Consider the following 24,233-nt stretch of genomic DNA (forward strand, 5'->3'; position numbering starts at 1 on the left):
TCAGTGTCTCCAGATGCGGTATGTGAACTTGTCTTTTCACCTTAGCCTTCTCCATCACAAAGAGTTCTCCTGTTTTCTGATGATGGTTGGCACTTGAGAATTATGACAATAAAAAAAAAAATGGTGCCCTCAGGGAGGATTTGAGTTGTAACCTCCAATGAGTGCACATATCCAAGGGATGTTATATCTAGATTCTAGATTGGAAATGGAGTTCCATCTATACTTTGAGAAGAGGGTAAAAATTAACATGTAGATTTAAAAACTGATCACACATAAAAATCTCATTGTTACATATTACAGCAATCAAAGGCTATGGAAGGGATTCAAGTTTCACTTGTGTGGTAGACACTCCTAAACAGGCACTATATCTACAACGTTTTAAAGTGGTGGTTGGCAAAGCCATGTTGAACGTGGTAGTCTTGTATAAATGACCTGATTCAGCCACTTACAACTTACCTAACCTCGCATAGTTCAGTTATTCTGTTTAAATATCTAAATCTTTATGATGATAAAGACACTAAAAGCTAACTCTTGAAGGCTTACCAATTACCACCTTTTATAATCTCTACATTCTATCACCTAATTCTCACAAACATCTTACAAGGAAGTCCTGGATTATTATTTTTATTTTATAAATAATAAAACTGAGAGGTAAAAGGATTGTAATACTAATCTTATTTAATGGCAGGAGCCATGCAGCTTCTTCAGGGAGCAACACCTGAGCTTAGCATGAGCAGCTCTCCTTATGGCAAAGCTTCAAGATTCTGTTCCATTTGGCAATACCGGTGGACAATTCACTGTGTAATTTTGGGCATGACCATGGGAGCATGTGTAGTATGTGCTCTTTTTGCTTCCACTATGATCTGCATACTGATAGCCTGAACGACTTACAGTATAGTGAAATTTAATGAAACATATTTGCATAACGATCCTGGAAAGAATGATTTTAACCATAAGAGTTTAAAATATGTATATTATTAAATAGATGATATCAGGAGCTAAGGGAACACACCAGGAACAGGGAATGAAGCAAAATCACAGAAGTCCACTGTTCCCTCACTTTGAATAGCTGTGCTAATAGACTCCAAGAAGGTAGGAGAGATAGGCATAAGGATAAAGGATATGTGGTACCACCGTGAAGGGTAAGTCTCCAGGTTATGTTGCCTAAAATATGAATGGAAAACCCTGGCATGCACCCAGAGGAGATAGAGCAGTCCAAAATGTAAAATGGATTGCTCCATCTCTGTCTAGTGGGTTTATTCTGAGAACCCAAACACTATCAGATATATTAACCACAAGAGACAAAATTCTCTTTCCCCCTGCATGACACTCTACCTGCTTATGATACCAACTAGGTACTGTTCTACTCGTAGGTATGCCTAGTTAGGAAAGTTCCTTTGTTGCTTGTAAAAATGGAGGAAATGATAGAGATATAGGTCAAAAAGGTAATGGCTACCCATGGGCAAGTTCGAAGATGGAAAGGGAAAGAAGCAAGGAACAAACTGGTAATTGTAACAATTTTTAGAAAATTAGGAAGTAAAAATTGATTATAAAACTGTTCATACAAACCATTGATTGAGTATAAATAAAGACAGCTTAACAGGCTCACTTGGCCTTACTGAGAAGAGAATGGCAGGGGAGCGAGGAGAGAGCACACAATATTGGCTATTTCATGAAGATGGGCTGGAAGAGTTATGTAAATTTCATAGGGCCTGTCAAAGAGTCAGTGGGTATCAAACAGGGTCTCAAAATCAAGCCTGCTTGAGATAACCATGTATGGTTCTGATAGGATAATAATGAAGGCTTTGAAGTCTTTTTGGATCCAAACAGAAAATATGATCCCTTTAAAAATATCTTTGGCCAGAAAGGACATCTGGTACATTTAAAGAAAATTTCTATGTTCCCCAATAAGAGTACTAAATTTTGGAGAGGTATTATGATAACTGATTCAACTACTTGGTCCTGTATGTTTGTAGCCCAGACAAATCATGCTGTAGTATGTGTATTTACCAGAAAATATTCCATAACCACATGAAGTAGTGCTGCATTTTCTATCAAAATTAGCTCAAGAGAAAATTAGCTGCAAGAGATATTTCCTGCATGAATCCGTAGCAATAATACATAAGACATTCGAACCAGAAACACAGTCATTCCAAGGCAAAAACTACTTCGCACCCAGTTTAATATCAGCTAGATAAATATTAGCTAGAATAACCAATAAATAACATTAACAAGTTTTCTTATTTCTTTCTGTAGAGGTCCTAAGAATTGGCATTGAAATTTTAGCCATGGAATGTGTCATAATGTGCTCTGAAGTCTGGCAGTAATAACAGAGAAAGGATTGAAGCCTCAGAATAGTGGTGAGATTCCAGGGAGCAACAAAATAATATAAGACTATACTAGTCAAATAGTTAACACTAGCTGCAGTATCAAATACTTCTAAAGTATCAATACTGTGAACTTCATATAAATTAATTATTCTTTTTTTCCTCATAGCCTGATATGGGCTGAGTAGTTCTCATTAGTAGATGTTTTCCAAACAATGACTCTCTAAGACCGATGTTGGTTTAAGAACTCCATCTTGAAATTCTATACTTGGAGGAATTCTTGTATCGTACTTCATATCAATGACTACTTTAATTAAAGTGGTGTGTGTGTCTTGTAGAAGTCACTTTCCCATTAAACTACATTTAACATAAATGTTATTTCTATTGAAAACCATATGCCCAATGCCTAGATCTGTTCTAGGCACCAAGTACTTGTAAAATAAGTATTTGTCATTGAAAATGACCTTTTGAATATATTAGGATTTGTTTATTGAGCTTTTATTGAGAATCAACTATAAGCTAACCATAGACTTTCTCATTTTTCCCTGAAAGCTGCCACCGTTCACCACATACAGGAATGGCACATCAATATGGTGCGTCTTAGTACCTGGTCCTCACTAAAGCTCCACCACACCAACAAAACACCACCAACACCTAACCCACCTATGCCCACAATCACTCGAACTGCTTTTCATCCAATGTCCCTACTCCATCCTTTCCTCCCTAACTCAGGCTTAAAAATCTCAGAAATCTTTTTAACAGTTCTCTCAGATCTCATTAGTTTCTAAACCCAACAGATTTGACCCACGAAAGATCTCCTGAATTCATCCTTTTCTTCCGTGTCCTCCGGGCTACTACCCTACTTGTGGTTTTCAGTACTTGTCACCTGATCTAATTCAATAGCCTCCCAGGGTGTCTCCTCACTTTCATTCTCTCCCTCTTCCAATCTACTTTACACACTGCAGCCAGAGTAATTGACCCAAAGGTCAGCTCACTCCCCTAGTCAAAAACCTTCAGTGACTCCCCATTTTTAACCAAAAAGGAGCAGCAAACCCTCAGACTGGAATTCAAAAGCCTATGTAATCTGGCCCCAATTTATTTTATATTTTCGTCTTATTTTATACTACTCCTTCTCATAGCCAAACTGGTTTTGTTTTCATTTCCAGAACTTGCCTTGCACTTCATTACTTTCAAGCCTTGCTCATGTTCTCTTTGCTGAGTCTGACCTCCCTTCCTTCCCATGAACCTGCCATCTCCTCTCACCTCTCTCCACGGGGAGCTTCAGGTCACACTATGTGGGTGTTTCAAAAGTTGAATGGATGGGATTTTGTGGCTCGGTAATTCACTCCTGAATATCTTGGCTAGAGAGTTTCCTAATTTCGTTCATTTTCTTTAACAGCATTCCTCCTTTCTTGATCCATACCTAGTATGTATGCGCTCAGTAATTATTCAGTGTGATTACGTCTTCTCTTCCTAGTCCTCTTCGCTTGGGTGTTTTGGGCCTTCTCTGAATTTAATTTTGCTTTAATAGATAGATAGGAGTTACTCCATTAAAAAATTATCTAAAACTTACATTCTTAAACAAATACTTCCATTGTTTTGTTTGTTGAAAATATAGAAAATTTTCAGGGAGTGTTTTAATTTTACTGACCTAAATTTACCAAGAATAATAGCATATACTTATATCACAAAACTAGCATTTACCACTTGAATTTTTCTTGTCACTCACAATTATTTAGATGTCCCCAAACAGAATTTTGCAATAGAACACTGTCACGGAGTAACCCCTAAAATTTGGTTTCAATGATCTTAAAATTTTGATTTTTTTTAAAAAAGTAAAAATGTTTCTGTTTTTAATCAGGAGAAAGTAAATTGATTAAATACCACACCATCATATCATGTAATAAGGAACTATACAACCCAACAGGACACATGAAACAAACATTCTCAGACAACAAACCACTGATAGCCTATGACAGCGAATATGTAAACAAAAGAAACAGGTCAGTATATTGTATGATTTTTCTGTCTTTCAAAGCATATGATGACAAACTTGCAAAACTGAAAGGTGGAGATAAAAGCTTGAGATATATTGATAACTCACATATCAGATAAGAATCAAAATGAGCAAATAACTCCATTGAACTCTTTAGAGTCCTACACACTTTAATAATTTTAATGATGCGGATTTTGTTGAGTCTGTGAGATACTTTGAGGCTAAGGAAATAATTTTGGAGAAAAGAATATTAATGTGATTAATTAGAAGCAAATGATTCTAGTAGATCACACAGGAATAGGACATATTACATTGTAACCTGCCAAATTGGCGGGATCTAAATGAAAATTTATGATTCTGATAGGGACTCAGGATAGGCCATATGCACCATTAACATAAACTTAACCCCAGAAAAGAATAAAAGCCAAAATATATGTCATAAAAATAAAAAAACATGAAGCAGAACAAGGTGATAAACAAAATTTAAAAACAATTTAATGTTACAATCAGTTAATTTTTAAAAAGTAAAGCCCTGTAAACCGAACATATAATTTTTACCATGTCTAGCATCTAATAAAAATTATTAGACATGTGAAAAAGGAGACATGATGGCAATAAAGAAAGACTCCAACCAAGACAGAACAGACAATAACTTTATAATTGCTGCTAAAGTATGTTTTTAAATTAAAAAGAAAATAATGATATTAATAAAAGGGATTAAGGAAAGAAAAGTAACAAAGTAGATGAAATGTAACATTAGAAATAAAATGTTCATGGCACATGCATCACATTATTTACATCCAAAATTTTTAATATGAAAGCATAGCCAAAGAAACTTTGCAAAAGGAGCAATGTAAACAGAAAATACTAAATGCTAGAGTTGAGTTTAATAAGTTTGATAAAAGCCAGAACTCTGACACAGGGAACTGAAAACATTCTCAACAGAATAAATATGAAATCTACAACACGATTTAGTACAAAAACACTAAAAGACAATAATAGTAGAAAATTCTGAAAGCATGAGATAAAAAAAAAACAAGTTGCAAAGTGAAGATTAAGAATAACTATTGAGGACATCTAACATAAGACTAATCTGGTTAGAAAGTTATTTAGAAAGATATTGTTAGTTACCTGAAAGTGGCAAAAACTTCATCAACCTGTAACTCTTTAACTAGTAAATACTGTGTCATCATGGGAAAAAAAAGGTGTTTTTTTTATTCAATTTCAGTTTTTCCACATTTCATTCATACATACTGAAGCAATTAATGTTTCATGGGTATGTGCCCAAAACAGCACAAAGAAATAAAGGGAAGATAAAAGGAAGGTTTTTTTTTTCTTTGTCTATTTTGTCTCTGTCTCTCTCTCTGTGTCTCTGTCTGTCTCTCTGTCTCTCTGTCTGTCTCTGTCTCTCTGACTCTCTCTTTCTCTCTGTCTCTCTCTGTCTCTCTCTCTCTGTCTCTCTCTCTGTCTCTGTCTCTCTCTCTCTCTCTCTCTCTCTCTCTCTCTCTCTCTCTCTCTCTCTCCCAACCCCCAATCCTTACTGTCTTGGCACTTGCTATATAGACCAAGTTGCCCTTGAACTCACAAAGATCAGAGATTAGTACACCTCTGAGATTAAAAGTATACTCTAAGACCAAGACTGGAGATGAAATGAACTGCCAAGAAATTCAAGGCCATGGTGAACAGTTAAGAAAAGAATGTTTCCTGAGTCTTGACCAGACATCTTTCAGGTGAGAAAGCTTTTGTGCTACAGCAATAACTGCAGTATGCACACAAGCTCAGAGGACCAGGCAAGTGGCTGTGAGACTGGTAGGTCTTGGTCTTTGTTCTGCTGCTGAGAAGAGGCACCACATCCTAGGTAACTCTTAGAAAAGAAAGCACTTCAGTGGGAGCTTATTGAGAGTTTCAGAGGCTTAATCGAGTATTAGTACGATGTCAGGCTTGGCTCGCAAGGCAAGCATGGTACTCAGTAAGTTGCTGAGAGGCTACATCCTGATCTACAAGAAAGAAAGAGAGTAACTGCTAGGCCTTGGGGGAGGTCTTCGAAATTCCAAACCCACTGTTAGCAACACTCTTTTTCCAAAAGGCCATATGCACTCCAACAAGGCCACACTTCCCAATCCTTCTTAAACAACGCCTCTTCCTTGTGACCAAGCATTCAAATATATATATATATATATATATATATATATATATATATATGTGTGTGTGTGTGTGTGTGTGTGTGTGTGTGTGTGTGTGTGTGTGTGTATGTATGTGTGTGTGTAGGGGCCATTCATATTCAAAACACCATACTGATTCACTTTCAGGAAAACTAAGTAATTTTTAGTATCTGATATTAGATTTATGGTTTCCTAAAGCCAGAAATTGAAGACAGTCAACCCTAAAAATATTCCAAGAAACTCTACTGTCTGATAGCAGGGTTGCTCACTTTGGCTGTTATGATGTGTATGTAACTGTTAAAGTTGCTTAGATAAGTGCTTTGCAATTTCTTTATATTCCCAGTAGTTCCTCTTGAACTTTGCATTTAGCAAGTAAAAAAAAAAATTACTGATGAAGGAATGTGGAGGTGCGTAACTGTATCACCCATGTTCCATTAAAGACATCTGTAAAGGAAAAATACTCAGAATAAACATTCAGTAAGCTCTAGCCATTAGATTTCACAATAAACATGTGCTCGTCATCCCCAGTACTCACGCTAAGTCTCCGTGTCTTACCTTGAGGCTAGAGTCCTAAGGTAAAAAATTATATGCTTAAACCTATGAATCTTGTAGCACATGGTATCCATCAGCAACCCAGTCAGGAAGCTGAGACAAAGGGATCCCAAGTTCAGGGTCAGCCTTTACCTACAAAATAAGACCTTCTCAAAAAAGGAAAGAAAAGAAAACCTATAAAAACCACAAGTCTTTCACTTTGTTATTGCTGTGGTACCCAAACCAGTTATGCTTAAGATTTTAAATAACAGGTTTTACCTAGCGATAACTGATCAACAAAAGAAGGCAGGATTTTTTGTTCATTTCAGTAAACCTGGGGTGTGTATGATTAAAAATTCCAATTATAATGGAACGTTAACCATATTTAAAATGTTTTTATTATTACGTCTTATTTATTAATCACAAAACTGTATTTTAGTCTGACACACTGTGATTCTTTCACCCACAGGGCAAGTAAGCAAACTGACATGCTTTACAATGCCATGGAGCTCACAGTGATGCGGAGTATGGGAATCACAGCCTGAGCTACTTCCAGCTATTTAGCTCCTAAGATCTGACTGCGCCTGATTCTATCAAAGCCACAGAATTATACCTCAAATGGGACTCTTTATAAAATATCTTTTTCAGATTCACCTTTGACTACTTCATTCTGGGATTTTCAGGTGTCGTTGTATCTATTATCTCTATTCACTTACAGCTTCCTCCTACATTCAGTGTCCAAGGGAACGTAATTCTGGAACTATATCACAGACTGTCCTAGTAAAGTTCTGAAAACTTAATTTATAAATGTATACACTTTATGTGTCTTTTCATTTTGGAAAAGTCTCTCATTTTTCAGCATACTTAACCGCACTAAGTGTTCTGTGAAGACTTAATTTCATTTACTTACCCATGTGATATTTTGATATTTTTACTTATGTAATATTTTCACATGAAGGATAGGATAACTGTACTAAAGAAAATATCATCATTGTTCTTTCTGTTATAAATTTCTTAATGTTTGTTTATTCATTTCTGTGGGAAGGGATGACCGCAAGTCACAGTGCATGTGGCAGTTCAAGGACACTTGAAGGAGTCCTTCTTCTATTGTTGCCATAGGTTGGCCTTCAACTTGCAAGACCCTTATCTCAGTCACCCTGCTGCTTGGATTGTAGGCATACACTATCACATTGGGCCGGAAAACGGGGTTTCTCTTGAATAAAAAGTGATTCAACATAAAGTAGCCGTTCATTTTTATGTTCATAATATACACAAAATACTATGTACATCAAATATAATCTCCTTGACACAAATATTTCTAGCCTTAATATCACCAGAGTCTTCTTGACAGGTTGGTTTTTTTTTTATTTCATAGTAAAAGGATTTAAGATTAGGAGGGAAGAAAGGGAAGGTAAAAATGTATAATTACATACATAACAATAGAAAAATTATTTATTTATTTTCTTTTATTGGAACAAGTAATTTAAATAGGTGGATTCATGTGCCTGGTGAAATGGTGCAGACATAAAAGGGCTTATCATCCAGATTGAGGCAGGAGATTAACCTCAGAAACACTCATGGTGGGAGGACAAAACTGATCCCTGTAAGTTGTCTTTCGACACTCCTGAACTCTGGTGAGCACACACACATGTATGCACAGACATGCACACCCACATGGACAAACAAATGGAAGTTATTATTAAAAAAAGACTCACAGCCGGTCGGCAGTGGCTCATTTCTTTAATCCTAGCACTTGGGAGGCAGAGGCAGGCGGATCTCTGTGAATTCGAGGCCAGCTTGGTCTATAAGAGCTAGTTCCAGGACAGGCTCCAAAGCAGCACAGAGAAACTCTTTATTAGAAAGCAAAAAATGAACAAACAAAAAATAACAAAAGAAAAAGAAAAAAATAGAAAAAAAATGGACTCACAAAAGAAACTGCAAACAATTTATTGGAGGTTTATGTTAGAGAATATGGTACACATCCCAGGGAAGAACAAAGGCCTCCAGGCTTTTGCTTCTGGTAGATTTACTGAAGAGAGTAAAACCTGGATGCAGATTGTGAGCACAAAAGCTGCAACCCAGCTATCTGGGATACTCGAGAAGAGTGTTTAAACTTTATTTTTAAATTAGTCCTGTCATTGGGTAAGATTTGTTCTGTGAAGACTGGCCCTCAGCATTCACTGTAAAGAGAAAGAAGTAATCACATTATTTACTGTTTTGCTAGCTTCAGGCCAGGAGAAAAGAGTTCACTGTGACAGCCAACTTGACCAGGAAGGAGAGCTCATCTGTCATCAGATTCAGTTTCAGTCTTGTTGGCATTGGGACACTTCCAAGCTCTTGTCACTGGCTCACCTTTAACATCGAAAGTCTTTGCCGGGCTCTCTGATGTCTCTGTCAGAGGCCAATGGTGGTGTGTTTTTAATCCAGCCATGAAAAGCCAAGGCTGCGAATGAGTCTGGAGTTTCCTGATTAGCTCTTGAAATCTGTCTCCTTTAAAGTCTTAATTCCCAATCTACAAGAATATTACCATTCTTAAAAGCTGTGACTATGTTTCATAAATAAATATGGAAATATTCTCAAGTAGAAAAAAAAAGAATATTGCTGGTCACCAATCATGCCATGTGTCTCAGAGACAACTGACATACTGACTTTCAAATCTCTTAAAGGATGCCTGGGAAAGAGAGAAGTGTAGATAGAGGGTCCTCACATCCCCTGCTCTTTCCCTCCATCCCGATCAAGAGCATACTATTCTTGTGGGAAATGAATGTAAAGTAGTAACTTTTGTTCCCTTCTTTAAAAGAGGCACAATATTACCAAAGAGTAAGTTTAGAGAAAAGCATGATGAGGAGAAAGAATTAGAAAACAGAAAGACCTGGGAGAGAGTTAGGACCAAGATTGAGTCAGGAAAATAGAAGAACACATCAGACACAGCAACAGCATTCTCATCGGTCACTCACACCTGCTGAGACGCCAACTACAGCTGACTAATCTGCTATCTACAGGCAAACAGAGCCTCCATATTCTTCATTTGCCTATTCCTCCATGTAGGACGAGGCATTTATTACGGTTCATTTTTTTAAAAAAATATTTATTTATTTATTATGTATACAATATTCTGTCTGTGTGTATGCCTGCAGGCCAGAAGAGGGCACCAGACCCCATTACAGATGTTTGTGAGCCACCATGTGGTTGCTGGGAATTGAACTCAGGAACTTTGGAAGATCAGGCAGCGCTTTTAACCACTGAGCCATCTCTCCAGCCCTTTATTATGGTTCTTATAATATAATTGAAACATGAAACATAGGATTTGTACTCCAATTTGCTGTAATAACAACAGCATTCATAGGCTATGTTCTCCCATGAGGACTATTGTCTTTCTGACGGATCACAGTAATTACAGATCTCCTATCAGCTATCTCTTACACTGGGACAACCCTAGTGGAATGAATCGAGGTGGGTTTTCAGTAGACAAAGCCACCCTGACTCAATTCTTTGCATTCCACTTTATTCTACCCTTCATTATCACAGACCTCGTATTAGTTCACCTATAAAACCAGTTCTAACGACCCATCAGGCCTGAACTAGGATACAGACAAAATTCCATTCCACCCTTAATATACAAAAATTTTCTAGGCATCCTCCTTCTATCAATAGCTCTCATAATTTTGGTTTTATTTTTCCCAGATATTCTCAGAGACCCAGATAATTACACCCCAGCAAATCCACATTAAACCAGAATGATATTGTCTCTTCGCCTATGCTATCCTTCGATCTATCCCTAACAAAATGGGCGGAGTTCTAGCTCTAATCCTGGCGATCCTCATCTTTACCCTTTCCTTCATACCTCAAAACAATGAAGACTTACCTTCCACCCAATCACACAAACAATACACTGAATTCTTGTAGCCTTCTTATCCTCACATGAATTGGGGGCCAATTAGTTGAAAACCCATTCATCATTATTGGACAAATAGCCTCAATCAGTTACTTTGCCATTATTGTAATCTTAATACCTATTGCAGGCATAATTAAAAACAACATTCTAGACCTAGGTTAAATGTCCTGAGAATATAAATATTACACTGGTCTTGTAAACCAAAAATAAATAAACCTTTTCCTTAGGACATCAAGAAGCAAGGACTCCTCCCCCACCGTCAATACCCAAAAGCTGACATTATTTTTAAACTACTTCTTGTACATAAATTTATATAGGACATTAATACATTTATGTACATTGTGCATTAAATTATATTCCCCAAGCATATAAGCATGTATTAACTATTAATTATATAAGACATTATATTCTTTATCAACATAACATTCATTAAACCATGACTATGGTACTCAAACATTCAGTAAATGCTCACAGAACATATCTGCATTATCTTCCATGCACCATTTTGTCATAAACTCTATTTTGTCCATATGACTATCCCCTTCCCCACTCGGTCTATTAATCTATCATCCTCTGAGAAACCAGCAACCCGCGCACCTATGCCCTTCTTCTCGCTCCGGGCCCATTTTAACTTGGGGCTGACTGATGTGAAACTTTACCAGGCATCCGGTTCTGACTTAAGGGCCCTATTAATGTTTTATCATCCATACGTTCCCCTTAAATAAGACATCTCAATGGTATGGGTCTAATCAGCCCATGCCTAACATAACTGTGGTCTCGGGCAGTTGGTATTTTTTAATTTTCGGGATGCTGTGACTCAGCATAGATGTCAAGGCATGAAGGTCAACTTAACATGTAGATGGGATTTTTACTCAAGTATCATTTATCCTTATATAAACCTTCCGTAGTATATTAATTAATGGCCCTGGGACATGAAGAGGTCTGTGAAGGAAGCAACCTTCCAGTTACTCTTGTGTATGAATGTGTCTCCTGAATGGAGGCTCTGGATGCTTTCTCCTCACTGGCTTTACTAGAACATTTGTATAAAAGCATCCTCTCTCTTTGGGACAAAAAGAATGCTTGCTTGTTCTTCATTATCGAAATCAATGTCCATAATCAGAGCATAGGAAATCAGATTTACCCTGCTTTGGAAACTGTGGTTCCCTAAACTCAATATTCCTTGTCACTGTGAACAGTTGCGCCCTTTCCCATTGTCATTACACCCTGGAAAAGCAGCGCACAGGCACACAGGGAAAACGTGGGCACTACAGTTACCTCCACAGCTGTAAACAATACTGTCTTCCTTCTCTGGGTTAGATATATATACTAGCTTCTCAAACAGAAATAAGTAGTTCCATATTTCCCCAAACGAGAAGCTTGTCCCAGTGACAGTCAGTGTAATCTCTAGTCAGAAACCTGTGCTCTCCAGGGCCACCTAGGAAGAGGGAAAAGCAACTTCTCTGCCGTATGTATCTTCTGTTTGTACGGAGGTGCTATCCAACAATGTAATCAGGTTGATTCGACTGCTGCTCTTGGTAGTTATGACTACCAAGAAATCTGCTTTCACCATGCCATTTCTAGCCGCCTACTAGACATCTGTCCAAATCTTAGTAGTGGAAAGGTGGTGACAGCCTTACCCACATTCCACACCCAAGCTTGTCTAGCCTGGTCAAAGCTCTGGATAGCCAATGGGAGGCAGGTGATGAGAAGAATCAGCCCTGGTCTACTGTTTGTTGAGCGAGGGGTGATTAGTTAACCATGAAGAAATCATTACTTAGGTAAGATATTTATACAGCATGCAAAATTAAAGTCCATACACTTAAAGAACTGGTCTACACAGGTGGATCCGGGCTAGTTGAATTGGACGAATATTTGGTGTTGTGGAAAATTTAGTAAGTGAGCCTTTCCTAATGGCAGAGGAGCCTGTAAACAACAGAAAAAGTACAGTTGTAAAGTGTAGTGACTTCTGAGGTGGGCTGAGTGTAGCCTGAACTTGAAGCATGTTTCTGAGAGCGATTGCTGTGAGTGGGAAGGAAACTTAATAGAAAGAGCTAAAAGGAGAAGGAAATTACTCTGCCCATTCGTCAAGAACTCACTTACCACCCTGGCTCCTGTGATTCCCAGTGAAGAGTTTTCTTACTTTAAAAAGATTGATATGTATGTCTATGCGAGAGAATGTCAGATGTGCAGATGTCTGGGGAGGCTAGAACATACCAAATTCCTTGGAGCTTGGAGTTAGAGGAGTTACGAGCAGCCTAACGTGGGGGAAGGGAACTGCAGGTGTAGTAACAACTCTCAGCCACTGAGGCTCTCCACCCTCAGAGTAAAGATTTTAAACATTGAATTTTTTTTAACCTTTCAGTCGTGGGGAAATTCAGTTATAAGTAATTGTGATAAACTTTAACACACATAGATTTGTCTAGCAACATACTCCTTTTTTCTTTAGTTCTTTTTTTTTCAGAGTTTTTTTTTATAGTTCTACTTATTTATTTATTTATTTTTTTGGTTGTTGAAAAAAAATTTCCTCCCCTTTCCCATTCCCCCCTCCTTCTATTTCTCTCCCCCTCCCCCCACTCCATTCCTCCTCCCTCTGGAGACTGAAGAGCAGTCAAGAGGGAGGACCTTGGACTTCCCGCAGGGCAGGGAATCTGGACTGCTCTTCAGAGTTGTTTTTATTTGCATTTCTCTGATGGCTAAGGATGTTGAGCATTTTCTTTAGTGTCTTTAGCCATTTTAGATTTCTATGTTGAGAGTTCTTTTTTAGGTTTGTACCCCATTTTTTATTGGATTATTTGTTCTTTTGATGACCAATTTCTTGAGTTCTTTGTATATTTTGGAGATCAGACTTCTGTCCTATGTGGGGTTGATGAAGATATTTTCCCATTCTGTAGGCTGTCATTTTTTCTTGTTGACCATGTCCTTTGATTTACAGAAGCTTCTCAACTTCAATTTATTCATTGTTTTTTTGTTTTGTTTTGTTTTGTTTTGTTTTTTGAGACAGGGTTTCTCTGTGGTTTTGGAGCCTTTCCTGGAACTAGCTCTTGTAGACCTGGCTGGTCTTGAACTCACAGAGATCCGCCTGACTCTGCCTCCTGAGTGCTGGGATTAAAGGCATGCGCCACCACCGCCCGGCTTTATTAGTTGTTTTTATCAGTGTCTTGCAACTGGGGTTATCTTTGGGAAGTTGTCTCCCTTGCCAGTGCTTCAAGTGGGCTTCCAAATTTCTTGTCTATGAGGTTCAATGTGACTGGCTTTATGTTGAGGTCTTAGATCCATATGGACTTGAGTTTTGTGCATGGTGATAGCTATGGATCTATTTTCATTCTTCTATTTGTTGATATCCAGTTATGCCAGTTAAGCCAGCACCATTTGTTAAATATGCTTTCTTTTTTCCATTTGATATTTTTTGCTTCTTTGTCAAAAATCAGGTGTTTGAAGGTGTGTGGATTAATATCTGGGTCTTCAGTTCAGTTTCATTGATCCTCCTGTCCCTTTTTAAGCTAATACCTGGCTGTTTTCAGTACTGCAGCTCTGTAGTAGAGTTTGAAGTCAGGGATTGTGATGCCTCCAGAAGTTCTTTTATTGTACAGGATTGTTTAGCTATCCTGCGTTTTTTTTGCTTTTTCATATGAAGTTGAGTATCATTCTTTGAGGTCTGTGAAGATTTTTTCTGGGATTTTGATGGGCATTGCATTGAATCTATAGATTTCTTTTGGTAAGATTGTCATTTTTAGTATGTTATTTCTACCTACCCAAGAGCATGGGAAATCTTTCCATTTTCTGGTGACTTCTTCAATGTCTTTCTTCAAAGATTTAAAGTTCTTGTTCTTAATGAATGATATAAATTCGAAAGAAAACGAGATAAAAAGTTGTTCTGGCCTCCCACCCATATGGTGTCTATAGAAGTGCTTCTGCTAAGATCTACCACCTTGGGGACTGGGAGATGTCTCAGTGGGTGAAGAACACTTGCCGTGCAATCCTGAGGACCTGAGTTTGCGTCACCATCACCCATGGGAAAACCAAGACTTGTCTATCTGTGTCTGCAACTTCAGAACTGGGGTTCAAACTCAGGGTTCCTAGAGCCAGTTCCTGTTCATTGAGAGACTCTGCCTCAAAGCAATAAGCTGGACAGTGATAGGAGAAAATGCTGAATGTCCTGTTATGGCCTCCACATTTCAGCACAGGGGAGTGCCCCTCCCCCGCACCATAGACACACACACATACATACACACATACATACGCACACATTCATACACACACCATACACAAACATAGACACATACATATATACACATTAACATTCATATATACCCTCACACACATATACAGACATACACACTCACACACATATATATACATACACACACACACTAACACTTCTACATATACACTCACAGTAAAGCTAACAGGTTAGAGAAATGTACTCGAAAAAAATGAAAGTGATATGAATTAGAGAGGACAGGGTTTTTTTTTTTAATAACACAGAAATTAAACAAAAACTGGCTGATTTCTCTATAGGCTTTCTTTTTTATCTAATTTCTTATTGTGACCCATTTAATTACATCAGCTTTCAAGGAAATGAAAATGAAAACTAAGTGTTCTATCATCAATTCCAAGTTCTAATCTCTTACACATTCCTATTAATCTTTAAGAGAATCCTTAACCTTTTCTTTCATTTAGAATAAATGAGCGTGTTCAGCCCATTTTACTGCTGAATAAACCAAGAGTTTTTAAAAGTAGAATAAATTATACAGATGATATTAGTATAAACCTTGGAATTTGAAATTTGACATTGTCTCTGAACTCACAGAAAATGTAACCTCCCATTAATAACATTTAATTGACAACTCTGTAACATTATTACACGTATGCACTTGCAATTACATCTAATCTCCTATTAAAGTCTAACTCATGAATACAGAAGTAACCTCTATTTGAAATGTTAATGATGCTGTTTGTGATATATTGTGATATATATGATTCTGGATAGTTAAATATGTGTCATTCAAGATGTCATACATAAATATAGAAATAAATCTAAATGAATGCTGTTTTTTATCACCAACTAAATTATAAACGCATTAAAGACATATCTTTGAAAATTGCTTTCTAAAATCAAATGTGCATGTATTACCTCTGTTTACTCTGCTCCAGGTATAGGAATTAATAGGCCTAAGACACAGAGTATCTGAATATTTGTGCTATGTAACTGAAACCTGCCATATTAATTGTTTCTTTTAGAAATACAGATAATGAAACCCACTGATTGCCTTTGTTCCAAGCAATGGATTTTAATTACATTTAGAAAATGTAATTAATAATAATTACATTATTACAACTACACAATATTAATTACAATTACATTAGAATAAAGAACTCTAATTTCATTTGGAAAAAATAGAAGTGATTCTAAAGCTCAGGGCGTTCTTTCAAATTCTAAGTAGTTTTATAAAAATTATTTCTATTCTTCTAAGATCACATATTTTGTCTTTTTACTCATTTGACCTCATAATGCTCTAAGTATAAAATACTCTTACTTAATCTCCAATCTATTAAAGATAAAGAATATCATTAGTCAGAAAACTATTTTAAATGAATTCCTTTTGCTTGGATCATGAATGGTAGAAAAAGAGCATTGGATTGATACGTTTATTCGAATGGGTCTTATGGTGGTTAAGGTGGTAGATCAGATTTTTGTTTGTAAATACTATAAAGGCAAGGTTATTTACTCTTTAGACTTATGACCAGAGAATCAGTTTAATTTTAAAATCTTCTAGATTCTTATCTGGGGCTCTTACAAAGAGTTTATAGTCTGTGGGAGTACTAAACACCAACAGTCTGCCATTCTGGTGGGTGTGTTATTATTTCCATTTAGCTGACATGTTGTTTAATTATCTCTACAACATTCCTGGTAGTAAAAATAAAGCTGTTCCATAAAACATCCCAGCCTTGGATTAACACTTGGTGGATATAATACTGGATAGTTTCCTTAATCTTCTGTAAATGGCAAATTTGAACTTCTGGAAATTTTTTAGGCTTACAGGATAAAATAAGAGCAGAAACCTTGAGTTCAAGGAGGAAGGGGAACTTTTTATATATCCAGGCCAGTTCCTGCCTTAGAGGCTTAGAGATCGTCCCACAGTTCCAAATACAACCAGAAAATGGATGCATCAGTACATGGCAAAGTCATATACACACGTAAGGAGCCGCTGTACTAATAAACAAATAACAACGACAGTCAATATGACCTGAAGTACTTGATAATTGAGAATTTGTAATTTAACTATTAGTCTATGCTATACGACATTCTTTATATTTGCAGAATTACTAATTAAAATAATAAAGTTGTCAGGATCATTTAGAAGAAATGAAGACAGAAAAGAGATCCATCATATCAATTTTTTTTCTTCATATAAAAGTATTTACACTATGATTCAACTCAGCCTAAGCATGACCTGAACAAGGACAGCAAAACTAGACATGTCAACATGGACAGAGGAAAGTTCATCAGTTCTCCATTATACACAAAGAACGAGAGGCCACTAAAGAATATGTGTGTGTGTGTGTTTGTGTGTGTGAATGTGTAACAATAATTAATAAAATTTGAAATAGATCAAAGAGGGAAAGAGGGGTATACAAGAAGGTTTTGAGGGAAGAAAAGGGAGGGAGAAATGATGTGATTATATTATAATGTCAAAATAAAATAAATTTTATGAAACTGATTTTAAGAGTAAATAAAGAAAGGTTGAGGACAGCAAAGGTCATCTACACTAAATAAGTACATTTCATCTACAAACACTCCCATCTAATTTTAGACACTCTGTAACATAGTCATATTGCAGAAGTTGGATATTGTATTAGCTCGAAACCAGATTCTCTTGTCTGTGTCTCAAATCCTTATATGGCATGAATCTGAATATATTTCAGATTCATTGGATTTAGCACTGTTTTTATATAGTTTCTTTTTTTTTTTGATCAGGCCTTTTCTTGTGGTACTGAAGGTAGAACCTAGGTCCTCACATATATGCTAGGCAAGTATCCTATGAGCTATGTTCCCAGAACTACATTCATTATAAAACAAAAAACAAAAACATCAAAATTAATGGAAGAACATTAATATGTTAATTAAATCGGAGTCATTGCACACAAATGTGGTCTTTCATGACGGCATGGGTTCTACCTATTTTGAAGCTGTTACATATCATCTGATTTAGCTGACTGACTTAATGGCCTCCATCACCCATGGAAAAAAATTAAATTAAAATTTAGAGAATGTTGAACTCAACTAATAAATAAATGAAAAGAAAAATGTGGACAAATTACTAAAGTGGGTCCATATAGGATAACCTATATGACTTGACTTGTATGATCCAACATAAATGAAAATGTTGACATCCTTTGTCAAAGGTTGTAAGAATTTCAACAAAAAGGGGCAAGAACACTAAACTAGATTCAAGACTCTTCTGAGTGTGGGACTCTGTTTTATGTCTAAAATTACATATTCACGGGGCCAATAGTCTTCAATGGATACAAGTCACCAACACGGAAAGTTTGGCTTAGCTATCATTTAAGAAATGTGATACAGGTAAGAGCCAGTTGGTAGAATTGTGATAATTATGTGATTAAAGTGCACATCCTGATGGCTAGTGACATGCTACATGTATTTACTATGTAAGAAGAATGTTGCTGGCTTAATAGACACAGCTAATTGAAATGAGCCTGAGTAGTACGTAGCATGCACACAGACTAGTTTCTACAATTTAGAATTCAGCAGAATAATGTGAAGTCTTTTACTACTTAATTAAACTTCTGTAATGCCTGTTTTACCAAGATGAATAAAATACATAAATTGTATGAGGTGACATCCAAAGCACACAAAAGAGAGAAATGTAAAAATCAGAACAGTGGGTACATTAAACTGATTCTTAATAATTGAAACCAATTTAATCATTTGAGATTGTTTTATTCTAGCTGACGTAATACTGTAGCAGTTAGTTATATTCTAATTATAACCTGTTTCATTTTACTCTGCCTTTCTAGTTAATTATTACAGTCAATTTGTAAAATGACATGGTTCCACATTTGCATAGGTCACTATTAAATAAATGAATAGCTGAAATTACTCTAGCATTGAAGTGTCAACTTTGGTAGAAGTCAAGAGGACTTCAAATGTTCTTCTAACACCCCTTAATGTGTTAATGACCACTATTAAACTGCAATTAAAAGGCCAGGAAAAATGCATGAAACAGTTAATAGAAAAATAGCACAGACACAATTAAAATGATTCTGGAATTTTTTTTTGACTGATAGAAAATAAAGTGATATGCTGTAAAAAATGTAGTGTGAATCTATTTCTAACTCAAGGCAGAGTTGACAGTTTAATGATAACAAATCATAGGCTGCCTTTTGGGGGGAGCATTGAACGTCAGCTTAAAATTAACATCAGTAGTAAACAAGACGATGTAGTGATTTTACCTTGTATTTAAATTACTACTTATTATGGTACTAAATAATAGCTTTAAATAACTTGGTGTCCAGATTACTGATATACAGTCTATCTGTGGGGAAAGAAAAGACAGTGCTGAAAGATATGTTTAAGGTTTTGTCATTCTAAATAAAGGATAAACGTACGTCTTTTCAGTGCAAGCCTCATTAAAGTTGCCCATGAAACCTTTCGCTAAATCTCTTCTATGCTGAAACCTCCACATTGTCATTAGAATACTTCACTCACCCACGTACTGAGCAAGGATGATCAGCTTAGACTTTATCACCCAGGGTCGGGATGCTATTTAACCCAAGAATGCAAGAAAAAAACAATAAGTAAGTAAACAAAATTGTACATGAGCATTCAACTGGCAAGCAGCACCTCAAAAAATAAATTAGACTGTTTTACAAGGTATGTTTTTATTAATTCTGTTTTGCTTAATGTTTTCACCAACTTGATGTACAGTTCTTCTTATTGGCTAGATATTCTAAAATGTGAAGTCATAGAAATTCCTTATCAAATATCGTTTATTGAACACAAGTCAAGGATACACAAACGTTGAAGTGGCTCTAATAGGTCTATCTCTGAGGATGACAATGACTACAAACATGAAAGAAACGGGCACCAGCGTGCACCCAGGGATCCATATCTATATCTTTCTTCCATGGCTATGTAAGTATGTGAGTCAGCCTTAGATTCTTTAAAAGATTTACTTTATTTAATCATCTCTGTGTATATCTGTACACATGAATGCAGGTGGCCATGGAAGACAGAGGTATGGCCATACCTAGAGCTGGAGTCACTGTCGCCCATGAGTTGCCCGGTGTAGCTGCTAGGAACTTGACTCAGGTCATCTGAATGAGCGATCTGTGCTCTGATCCACTGATCCATCTCTAGCCCCGACTGCTACCTTTTGTCTTGAACTACGTGTTGTCTTAACTCTGCACTTAAGTTCTGATATAAAGGTCATTATAACTTTAGACAGACAAATGTTCATGATAAATTCATGACTAATATTGGATTCTTGAAAACGGAAGCCTAGTCATTTCTGACTATTGATTTTAATGAGTGGTGGAATATGATATTAGTGTTATACTCCATTGGTGCATAATATTTATGTATTTTTAATACTGAATATATCAAGACATTTCTTGACCCATGTCTAAAATATAACCACTAAGGAAATTTTCACTTCATAAAGTTGGAGAATATAATCATAGAAATACTTTCTAGTGGTCTGAGAGCCAAAGTATTCCTTTTAATCATCCAGTCAAAGTTGACTAAGCACCACTATTGACTTCCAGAGTCTACACAATGCCATCTTTAGGATCTTTCTAGAACCGATGACCAGTGAGAGGGAGGACTTTTGGCACTTAGTGTATGAATTAAACATTTGAAGCATTTCCAACACCATGCATCCTCAAACAAGGCTAGACTGAGGCAATTATCACCTAGTCCAGAGCAATTTAAAATATATTTTTTTAATTTAAATTGATGTTCAAATAACTTGTTATATTTAACTTTAAAAATAATTTATTGGAAATCTTGTATATAAAACTCACTTTTATATACCATAATCTACCTTCAACAAAAAGATAGTCTGGCAATTATTCTCCTAAACTGTGAAAAGACAAAGAATCAGAAAGTAGGAACACCTGTGAGGATCATATATCACATTTGAATCAGTGAAACAAGAGTATCTGTTTGAATGTCATTCTCCCCATGTACATAAAGTGGCAACTGTGATAAAGTTATGCTATTTCCATTGTCACAGTCTCAGCAGCTTTTGCCAAAGGTGCTTATCTTATTCGATGAGTGGCCTTTCAGCCCACATGCTACTTCTCACATTCTCACAAAGAACCTAAGAGCAACTGTAGTTTCGGTATATTTTGTGGTTGTGCCTTTGCCGAATCCTGACAAAGAAAATGGGAGTCAGTGGCCACATATACAGAACTGGCGGTGGAACAAAGGTGACAGGATCCTGTCATTATTTATAGAGCTTAATATAAAGAAAATGATAATCATGTGGGAATTAGAGGGATATTAAAGGCGGATTTCTAATCATTTTTTTCCCAGCAAAGATATAACTGGTTGAAGTTGGTATAATTCTATCTCAAAAACATTGCTTGTACTGTGGGAATCTACTACAGCAAAAAAATGTGATTTCCAATAAGAAAATTCAGTCATAGGTAGATAAAAATCTATGTCTCTTTGTAATTTATAAAAGGAATAAGATAAAACCCAGGATTTCTGTTATCATCAAGATAATTTCATAGCATGTCAGAAGGCTGTCTATGTAAAAAGGAAATAAGGTTTCTTGTGGGGCTTGAGAATGTGGGAAGGGAACACCATAGAAGCAAAGGAAGACTATGGTGCTCTAATGCATGGACAAGAACTCCTGGCAAGAAAATTGTCTAAACAAAGTAGGAACTATTATGAAAAAAAATTTATCATTTTGAGCTTTGTTATTGGTAATTTGAAGACAGTATAGTGATATTTAATGATCAAAAATGTAAAGGAAAACATTAGAAAGATGTTGGCCAATGATAACGAGACTGTTAGAAATTAGGAAACAGAGCCGATGTAATACCAGTGAGCCTCTTGTGGTGTCACATGGCCTGAAAGTCCAGTACTCAAGAGGCTGAGTAAGGGATATTGCCAAGATTCCAAGCTCAATTTGAGCTATAGTGTGAGACCCTGTCACCCAAAATCAAGAGAAAGAGACAGAGACAGGGACAGGGACAAAGAGGGAAATTTTGGTATGGTATGGTATGGTGGTACATGCTTGCCATTCCAATACACCAGAGGCAGAGTTGGGAGGAATCACTTCACGTTCAAGGCCATCTGAAAGTGTTCTTTAGTTCATTCATAGGGACACATAGAACTCTAATCATTAAATAGTTCAAAATCTAAATTTAAAGTTATTTCTATAAAAATTAATTTTTCATTTCAAACTATTATTGTTTATGTTTAATTTTTGAAGGGAATTCTGGTGAGTTTTTTGGGGAGGGTTCCAGATGAAGGAAATATTTATACTGGCAATTGCTTTGAATACACAAAATGACTTAGCTGCACATATTTTTAAAAAGCACCTAGATTCTCTCTCTCTTTTTTAAATTTTTTTTTTTTTGATTTTTTTTTGAGACAGGGTTTCTACGTAGCTTTTGGTTCCTGTCCTGGAACTAGCTCTTGTAGACCAGGCTGGCCTCGAACTCACAGAGATCCGCCTGCCTCTGCCTTCCAAGTGCTGGGATTAAAGGTGTGCGCCACCACCGCCGGCAGCACCTAGATTCTCAACAACAAAAATTAATTGTAACTTTGGGAAGATGTTGATCTATTTAAAGTTGAGATGATGGTAGTGAAGCTTTATGATGTATCCTCTTGACATGAACTGAAGGAGATAGATTAGTGACTGACGCTGGCGATGTCAGAATTTGCATTATGATACACACAAATTCCATGGCAATACACTATTAGCAATATACTATTAGCATTTTCAGTAAGCAGTAATGAATAATGAGATAAAAATTGACAATGTCAATAGCCATATGCCCTCACAGCCCAGAATAATGAGCTGCATGTGTCTCAGAGTCAGCTATATTCATAAGTATGTACACAGCCCAACAGACCTCTATGATGTTATCAACATTAAGTTTTCTGTGGCCATAAACACACATAAGCACAGTAAATACATAGGTGATAAAATTAATAAAGACAACATTTACTGTCAATGGCAACAATAAAGATGGTGTTTTCATGACCCCGTCTAAGGTGATTTGCAATATATGCTTTTGTTCTACTGTATGGAAAGCGGTCTAAAATATCTACTTTTATTTTTAGCTTGTTCTTTTTTATCTTATAGTATGCAAGTCAAGTGTGGCATGCTTGATCTCCTGACGCTCTGAGCAGAGGAGAAGACGTGCTATTGTATTCTGTAACTATCACATGTATTAGGATTTTTTAGAAAGGATGACATATCTTCCTCACGATTTTCTTTGGAAATTCAAACCTCCTGAAAGAAACATGTATTGTCTAGTATGGTTAAGTTAGTAATTATTAAGCATGCAAATATCTCCTGAGAGGCTTTCAGTGCAGGTTTAACAATGCTTTGAAATTCATTGTTATCCGGGTAACTTTTTTTAAAAAAAAATCTTATTTTACATACCAATCCCAGTTCCCTCTCTATTCCAGCCTCCCAGTCAACCAATCTTCTCCCTATCCCACCTCCCATTCACTCCTCAGAGAGGGTGGGGGCTCCCATGGGGAGTCAACAAAGTCTGTCACATCACTTGAGGCAGGCATTTATCAGTAAAATTTAACACATTCCCGTGAGTGTATCTGCAGATTCCTTTGACTCTTCCATTTCTTCTTCAAGAGCTAGCCTTAAACTGTTTCCTAATTTTCTTCAATTTTTAAAAGGAAACTATGACATACGTTGCTTTTTTTTTTTTTTTTTTTTTTTGTAAGTTGCCAAGGCAAAGAGGTTGTCAAAGGAGCTCCATTCAGTCTGGGGTTTAGCAACAAGCTCAGAGCTGATGTTCAGAAAGAAATCAGGGAATCCGAAGAAAGACCTGACTCCCAGGATGTGTTTATAGGACACATAGCCTGGCAATTGCCAGCAACTGACCTGTGCAAGGACAGGGGTCCGAGTCCCGAGAGAGATGCTCTGTAGCCAGCAGCAGCCCCGAGTGGATCCAAATGAACGATGATGCACGAGACGTAGTCGGATCCTTTTCCAGGAAGTCCACAGATACTCAGTTTTTGACTGCTGAGGTGATTATTGACTCAATAAAGAAAACAAATTTTGAACAATTCTTTCTACTTTATCTTTAGCATA

The sequence above is a fragment of the Microtus pennsylvanicus genome, chromosome 19 (genome assembly GCF_037038515.1).
Source record: "Microtus pennsylvanicus isolate mMicPen1 chromosome 19, mMicPen1.hap1, whole genome shotgun sequence".
NCBI classification, from domain to species: Eukaryota; Metazoa; Chordata; class Mammalia; order Rodentia; family Cricetidae; genus Microtus; species Microtus pennsylvanicus.